Source organism: Phalangium opilio, unplaced genomic scaffold, assembly GCF_054372755.1.
Source record: "Phalangium opilio isolate 3A_F unplaced genomic scaffold, DU_Popi_V2 ptg000053l_1, whole genome shotgun sequence".
Lineage (NCBI taxonomy): Eukaryota > Metazoa > Arthropoda > Arachnida > Opiliones > Phalangiidae > Phalangium > Phalangium opilio.
The window spans coordinates 5,899,039-5,908,264 of NW_028324172.1; positions in this window are offsets into that span (position 1 = coordinate 5,899,039).

The following is a 9,226-nucleotide window of genomic DNA, read 5'->3' on the forward strand; positions in this document are numbered from 1 at the left end:
CAGATAAGGGGCGTGTTTTTATACCATTGCGTAATTTTTCGCTCATTAATAGGTATATATTAGTAACATAGTATTTGTCTTTGAAACACGGCAAGGGAATTAATATGTACCCTTCTTTAATGATTGGGGTATTAATACCAGAAGCCGATTAGGCTTTACACATAAAGTACGTAATATGTGTCTGGGGAGCTACACGATATTCTCTAAGCTCCTACGAAAGAACCTCCCCTTAAGCGTATGAACCTAATTCGGTAGCGCGGCTCCTTCAGGTCATTGCAATCTCTCCGCCTAAAGAACCGACTTACTAGGTACATAAATTCGGGAAGTAATATAAAGACTGAGTAGTGTAACCACGCTTGCGAGATTACTAAACTCGCCCCACGTGGCCATAAAAGCCTTGGCTACTACTAAGAATAACTACTCTGGTTCCGTAGGTTAATTCATACTTTATTAAACAAAGTTAGTACTAAATGATAATTAAATGCCACTTGCATTATACAATTAAAGAACATATAATAATACTGATTATGAGGATGAAGTCCAATACTAGGGTAAAGCCTCTTCGCTCGAGCGAACTACTACATCTCAGTAGTGAAGAAAGACTGACTTAATAATGATAAGCAGTCGATGCTTATATAGTACGGGAAAGGTCAGAGGTAACACTGGGTGTTAATCAAATATGTAACATTACACCCCTGGAGTAGAAACTCAGGAGGTCCCTTAATTAATACGGAAGTTTACAGTAGGGTGTCTAAAATATTCTTTAGATTAAACTATTCACAATACCAAAAATTATTTGGTGGTGAAACAAGAAGATCTTATCAATCTAGGTAGCTTTTGCTTGGATTATTTAAGACACCGTATATCTATTTTTTTTTACGAGGATTCTTTCTGTTCTCACGGCTAGGGCGAGCCAAGCCACCGATGTCTCAGGAATCGGGATACCGCTGATACCTAGCTAAGAGTTACTGTAGTTTTCGAGTCTTCTATTATTTGCAGAGCTATTTTTCTCTTGAAATAAAAAATATTCTTATAATATTCAGTTGAAATGACTCGAATATTTTCGAAACTTGAGCTTTAAAACGTTGAATATTTTATAACGACTACCGAACGAAAACGCAAATTCCCCTTCCGAGGTTCACGGCTGTTTGGACGGAGAGGTCAAGTCGAGGTCCGATGCAAGATAATAGTACTTAAGGCATCGCCGATTGGTCGGGCATTGAAGAGGTTATCTACGGTTCGGGAGCTTATGATGGGTTTAGAGCTCTTAAGTCTTTTGCTTAGTTTTTACTTCGGGAATGTCATCAAATCAATTGGTATTTGACAGCTTAAATGATGTTTTAAACATGACGACTAAACGGAAATATCTGGCCTTTGATCGATACTTCACTGAAGTATTGTTTTTTTGCAACTTTGAATTATCAGTGAGATAAAAGAATGGAATTCAAGGTTAAATTAGAACGTGATTAATGGTTTACCATTTCAGCCCACGAACGCGTACGAAAATTTAGATCCTGAAATGAGAATCTGCAAGTCGAGATTGAACATGGAAAACACCATTGAAGTGTACGAGTGCTACGATCCGGAAATAGAGAATAAGGCGTGGTTCGGCTTAACTACCAAGGATGAACGGCACGACTTGATGAAGTCCTTCCGTGTCAGGCAAGATATCTAGGAATTGGTCATCAGATCGTAAGTGCTTTTCAGACAAACTACTTTACATCAGAAACTAATAATCTCCACCGAAGTTCACATTAGAAACCTCTCCAAGCTTCGCGTTAGGGGGGGCTAAAACCGCATCGCTAACCTCTTCCCTTAAGTTTCAGACTCCGTTTTTAAGCTTTTTGCCTATAGCAATAAGCTTTATACGGTGACCCCTGGAAGCAGGCTTGCAGGCAGGCAGGCAGGTAGGCAGGCAGGCTGGTTGTTTCGCGTTCGCGTACATTTTCGTAAATTTAAATTACGCGGCAGAGTTCGCCGGAATTTGATTCTGCACCGCACTAGCGACATCTATACTAAATTCGATCATATTTTCGACGAGAAAATGCGGTCTTTCGGAGCTAGCGGGGCTCGAACTTACTAGTGACTGACGACGCCGGTGTGGGATGCGGGTACTCTACGTTTGCGCCACTACGATTGTTGTTTAGTTGTCGATATTTTTCCTATACTTTTCCACGCCTTTCCTTATTGGTAGCGTGAATGGAACTGACGTTGCCGGTGTGAATATCCCTATTTCGGGTTTTGTTAAAGACAATATCACACTGCAAAAAGCGTTAATATGCCTTGGGGCATATCTTGTTAAGTCGTGAAACAGTATCTGATTTTATTATTCACAGGGTCATGAATATTATGGAGCGCAACCTGATCCACTATAAATCAATACGGAAGAAAATCATTTATGAGATGTCAAGATGGAGAAGACCTCCGGAGGAATTATCACCTTTGACAATCAAAGTTGTCAGTGGATCTCTAATCTTGTGGCTAATTGGTCTTTGTATTTCAACAATTGTATTCATCGGAAAATTGTTTTCGATCGACAAAAACTATTATTAAGGGACACAGTGGGATTCAAATTAACTTACCGCTGGTATAGAAATCAGGATTTTTTCTCCTCTTCTTGAAATGAATGCGTAAAAATAATACTTGGATACTAAACTGAAATTGATGGCACATCCGAGCAAATCACCCAAATTTATCATATATACCTATAATAGCGGCAAAAAAACGTTGTTTCTCATTGGGACACTGTTCAGACCGCCTTTTTACAAGATGTCGGTAAATTGAACCCCAAAGGTCATAAAGCCCTCTTTAGTACGAAGCGAACCAGTATGCTAAATTTTAGTGAAATAGTTATTCCTAAAACGTATTTTTTTCCATTTCTGGTCGCCATTTTAAAAGTTGGCGGCACATCGAACGCGAGAAGCCACAATTACAGTCAATAGTATATAGGGAATTAGTGTTTTAAATCGGAGAAAAAACGGTTGAAATGGGCGAACTTAATTCCTTATTATTTTAAAATGGTGGCGAATTTGAAAAGTGGCGTGATACTACTGCTTAACACTAACATATCCTTCGCATCTATTTTCTGTTATTTCTTCTTGCCTTATTACTTAAATGTATTGTTTTTACTTTTTATTAGCAAATTCGTGAAAATAAGCTAAACTAGAAATCAATATTGTAATGGTCAAATTGAAACAAATTGGGGAAAACCTGAAATTGCTTAGATTTGCATTCTTAGTATTTTCGGTTTGCGAAAACAACATGCCTCCAGAAAAAATAATCATGGGAGAATAAACATCTGTTAAACATAATTACACTTTCATACCTGCACATATGAAAATCAACATTAACTGACTTCATAGAGAAACCTTGCCTGAGATAAAAGAGAAATTTTCATTCTCTTACATTTCATGTTAGGAATAAATATTTGATCGTGCTGTAAATTCATTGAATCTTTTCTATTTAAAATCAATTCATTATTTACAGACCTTGCAATGATACGTTGGTTACTAAGAAAAAGGATATGCAACGTGTTAAAAAGATACGTGATTAACCAAACTGTTGCTAACCTAAAAGTACTCTCAAAGATTTAGGACGCCGTCCAATAAAATTACAGTGTGGTTTTCTTTTTCTTTAATTTTTTTGGTCAGCGACGGGATTGGTTGAATTCTCATGGGCTGAGAGAGGTAAGGGTAAATGGCAGTCTTGATAAGAATCGCTTTTTGAAACTTGTCCTCAGCACCAGTGACCCCCAGCGTTTATAATATGAAACTAGTTATTGGGACCAGTGACCGTTTCCTAAAGACATAATTTTTTTAAATATTTTACCTGAACCCTTCCTTTAAAAAATTTCATCTAAAACTTAAAACGCCTACTTTTCAAATTGCGTCATCGCTCAGAAACCAACAATGATTCAGAAATATAAGAAATTGATAAAACCATGAGTAGTTCTAATATCTTTTCTAATTTATGGGTATAAATTGATCAATAAAATTATGTACAATCTAATTCAATCAATCTACGAGTAGCCAGAACATTCATTGAAATTCTGATTACAAATTATTATCTGAAAATGAAGTATTACCTTGAACAGAGACGATATATTATCGATTATTTAAGAGCTAGAAAATATTATGAACGTATAAAGGTGCAAAACTATAAACAAATTAATCTCTTGAACAAAACCTGATATTTTCTATTAGGAACTTCATTTTTTATGCAGATGCTATTTGGAGAATAGTGTCTATAGATTCGTTGTAAGTACTTTTAATAATTTGTTGTGTTTTTAGGAGGCTTGGTTTGCCCCAAAGTTCCACTTAACAAGTCACGTAAATAAATTTCCGTATTAGCTAGGTGTTATTGGGGGTGGGGAGGGCGTGTTAGTTTCGTTTGTGCTATTGTGGTTCAGTATTCATTATTTCTAAGTAGCTAAAGTAATATTCGAGATGGCCCAACGGAAGAGGTATGTTTCGTTCTTACCATAACTAGCCAAAAAAGCCTTTTCGTCTATCAAACTTCCTTCCACACACAAACCACAAACATACGAACTCGTAGATCATAATCATTCGAGTCAGTATGTCAACCTTTAACAACTATATATACATTGAAGGGTCAAGAGAAGTTTCCAAAGACAATTATAATTAAAAAACAGCAGCCCAGCTCTTGTAATAGTACCCTTTCGGCCGAAAAAGAGTATATCATTCTAGCTACTGGGCATACAATCCCTATCCCCCGCGATAACCCCCAAAAACCGGAGTTTAGAGAAAATATTTTGATTTTACACACTTTCAACAAAATGCCAATGTGTTTTCTTTCCCAATACTTCGAGGATCCGGAAGAGAATTTCTTCTTAACAAGGGTCCCAACAAAGGTTTTTAACGTACCATAGCTCTAATGTATATTCTTTCGCAATTATTTCCCATTACAAGATCCGACCTGGTTGGGGATTTTCATTAATCGGTTTCTATCCACGCTTGTTCTTAGTCTACCCCGGGTATAAAAACACACACACAGACACACATACAAAACACCATCGCAAAGCCAGGTTTGGTTACATAAGCACACTTGAAATTTTGGTATAAACAAGGCTCTAAATTTTTAAACTCGTGTTTCATATAAGCGATATTATACTAAGTTCAAGAATATTTGCTTAGGAAAAGTCTGAATTGGAAAATAAGTTAATCCTTAATAAGACTGAGACATGCGGAGATCTAACAGTAAAGGAGTTTGCCAATCTGTCGGACAACGTAAGTACAAAGCATGAAATGAATAGAACTACCGAATTAAAATTGTAATTATTTTTCTCTCTCGAAACTTTCGATTTACAAGTGTATGAAATTTTTATTCAGATTTTGCACATTCACAAAACAGCTTTTGCTCTTGGCAGAGTTGTGGATAACCGCATTTTGAATATTAGAATAAGTGAGCCAATTTTCTTTGATTATGAGGAAGCCGTCATTATATCTAATTCACTCGTAAAAGAAGCCACAAGTCTACAGTTCTTAATGATCGACTGGAAAGTTAGTAAGTTTTAGTATTTCTACTGTCCAATACTATAAAGGTAGGTCGCGCAGTAATCTCCAAAGGGATAGGTACCCTTATAAATTTTTAAATGTAAAAGTATTACAATACATCAAGTTTTAATTGAAACAGGTAGGTATTCTTCTGCTATCCGCTATTTTACTCTTTAGTCACTTGATGTTGAAAACCATGGATAAGAATGACTTCGAAAAGAGAAGAACATTTCACGTTTCCGAAAGATTTTGTTATTATTGGAAATTCTTTCCACATTTTTTGGCAAATTGTAATATTTAGAATTAAATGATTAATGCAATTTTCTTAGTTTTAATACTGTTTAATATTTCTAGCTTTCAACAGACTTTCAAAAAACATTCCTTGGATAATTTTATGCAGTTCTTGGCTCCTCCGAGCCCTTCTTTTGACCCGACTAAACGGAAATATCTGGGCTTTAGAGGGTACTTCTCTGAAGTATTGTTTTTTGCAAAACATGGAATTACCAGTGAGATGAAAGGTAAATAACCCTTATAATGTAAAATGTGATTTATGATTTCTCGTTCCAGCCCACGGCCACGTACCATAAGTAGATCCGGAAATGAGAATCTGCAAGTTGAACATCTTGTAGGAGGACGCAATTGAAGTGTACAATTGCGAATACAATCGGCCCATCGAGAATAAGGCGTGGTTCTACTTAACTACCAAGAATGAACTGCGTGATTTGATGAAGAAAGAATACAAATGCAAGGGAAAAAATAGGTGGAGTTTTAGGTTGGAGAACACAGTTTTGGGAGAGAATATTTTTCATTTACATCAAGTCCATTCGTGTCTGGCAAGATAATAAGGAATTGGTCATCAGATCGTAAGTGCTTTTCACACAGATTAATTTACATGAGAAACTAACAAACCCCTCCGAAGTTGACATTAGAACACAGGTCCACCAGCCAATGAGAAAAACCGGAAATACTTAGTTCAACTTGGCGAAATATGGCCAAGGTCTTTTGTAAAGGCTTAAGCGTTTAACAATTTCCTATGTATCCTCAAAAAAAAACAACGCCTTGAAGATGGTGGTGTTAGAAGCCAGTGAATACAGATTGGTGTTCATGTGGAATGGACAATTGACTAGTCAGATGAAGTAATAGTGGCCAGTTGAATTGTGGATAGCCTCAAGTTTTGAATTTTCCGGGAACTGTGAACGCGTTCCGGAAATAGGGAACACATTTGCTTCGATTTGAAAACTGCGAACGCAGTCCCCTGGGGTGTAAGTCAATAACAATAGCCTGACAGATACACAGACAGACAGACAGACAGACAGACACGTAGAAATTAGAACCTCTCCGTGACATACGTCAGTCGGAGAGGTAAAAACGGAAGGGCCACGGTCGTTCAATTGTTCTTTATTTATGTTTTTTTCCAATAGGTTTATGAAGAATCATAAAAATGCTAGAGAGGGCTCAGTTTTACAGTGGATAGGGGCGTTTTCAAGTTCCTTTAGAGACTTAGCGTTCATTTTCAACCAATAGCTGTTTCTCTCCCAATAGGGCAAATTTTGGCGTACGAGTCGCACCTAAACCGGAGATGTAAGAAAAGTTATCGCTAGGTCGCGAATGTGTCGCCCCTCTTCAGTTATATTACACAAGAGAGGGGAGCCCAAATCCCGCTTTTAGTTAGTTAGGCTAATTTAATTAACTTCTTATATACCTACATAATTGCAACAAAAAAATTGAGTTTTCCATCGGGACGCTGTTCAGACCGCCATTTTACAAGATTGCGGTATATTGAACCCCAAGGGCCATAAATCCTTATTATTTTAAAATGGCGGCGGATTTTAAAAATTGCTACTAATACTTAACAGTAATATTTTCTTCACATCCATTTTTACCTCTCCGAGTGACGTATGTCACGGAGAGGTATTACACCGGCTGTGTCTGTCTGTCTGTTTGTCTGTCTGTCTGTCAGACCCCACGTGACCGCGTTCGCAGTTTACAAATCGGAGCAAACAAATACCCAATTTCCGGAACGCGTTCGCGGTTCACGGAAATTTGGCCAACAGCAGTCTTTACTAACTGGCTTCTAAGGACCACAATCTGCTAGTCTTTGTCCATCCCACATGGACACTAGCCTGTACTTGCTGGCTCGTAAGCACCACCATCTTCTGTTCTTCGTCAATCCCACATTGACACCAGCTTCTAAGGACCACAATCTGCTAGTCTTTGTCCATCCCACATGGACACTAGCCTGTACTTGCTGGCTCGTAAGCACCACCATCTTCTGTTCTTCGTCAATCCCACATTGACACCAGCTTCTGAGGACCACAATCTGCTAGTCTTTGTCCATCCCACATGGACACTGGCCTGTACTTGCTGGCTCGTAAGCACCACCATCTTCTGTTCTTCGTCAATCCCACATTGACACCAGCTTCTATGCACCACCATCTTCAGGTCTTTGTCCATTCCGGCTTCTTCTCCATCGTCATCGTTTGATTTTAGATATACGCGGCGATCGGCTAGGGTTACGAGAAACGTCTAGCCTCCCAATGGCAGGGCTTCCACCATCGGTTCACGCGAATTATTATAATGGAAACGAATCGTATATATACCCCAAAATTTGAAGAAAGCGGGCAGGAGGGGTACCCTTCACTTTAAACGTCAATATTAGCAAAGTTTCGAAAGATAATAGGAACAACTTTATTTTAAAGGATTTAACTATTTTTAAAGTTATTTACTGGCGATTAAAATAATTAATATCATTTATATTTAATTAATTATTTAAGATAAACTTATTTCTATGTACTGACACAAGTGAGAGTTAATATAGAACGAGTAATGAAGATTGCATCTGAATCGAAACACTACACGCTTATCAAAGTTAATATAAAGCGAGTAGGATGAAAAGATCTCTTACAAAACGATAATATTTTCTTTTTGCAGAATATTAAATGGAAATACTTAAATATTTTTCGGCATTGCGATTCTTTTAGTAGTTGTGGAGCTATAAAGCTCTGTTTCATCTCAATATTCCAAGAACATCTTTTGATATTAACATTAAAAATTTGGTGTTTACTTTTTAATTCATCTTTACTACATTTATATATAGTGTAAACGTAACTTTTAGCTTTATTAAATAATTAGAATGTAAATACTTCATCTCTCCATACGTGTTGAAACGACTGGGTCTATGAGATAAGATAACCTAGATTCTAACCAGAATTGACCTTGTTTCATGTCCTCTTATAGGAGGTCTTAACGGTTCAGAGTGAGCCGAAAGTTAAATACACATTTAAGTGATAGATATTAGGTCCTCATTAGAGCTATTGAGGATACGCAGGAAATTATTAAACGCTTTAAACTTTACAAATGATCATGGCAATATCTCGCCGATTAGAACTATGTATTTCCGGTTTGTCTCATTGGCTGGCGGACCTGTGTTTGGAAAGTAAATTCGTCTCGGCTCGGAGAGGTTTATTTTGGCTTCCCAACTTGTCTGTAATTTCTTCTTGCCTTAATACTTAAATATATATATTTTACTTTTTATTAACGAATTCCTGAAAATAAGCTAAAATAGAACTCTATATTGTAAATGATACAAATTGGGGAAAAGCTGAAATTGCTTAAATTAGCATTTTTACTATTTTCGTTTTGCGAAAACAACCTACGTGAGCTACGTCTCAAAAAAATAAATTTCATGGGAGAATAAACATCTGGTAAACATA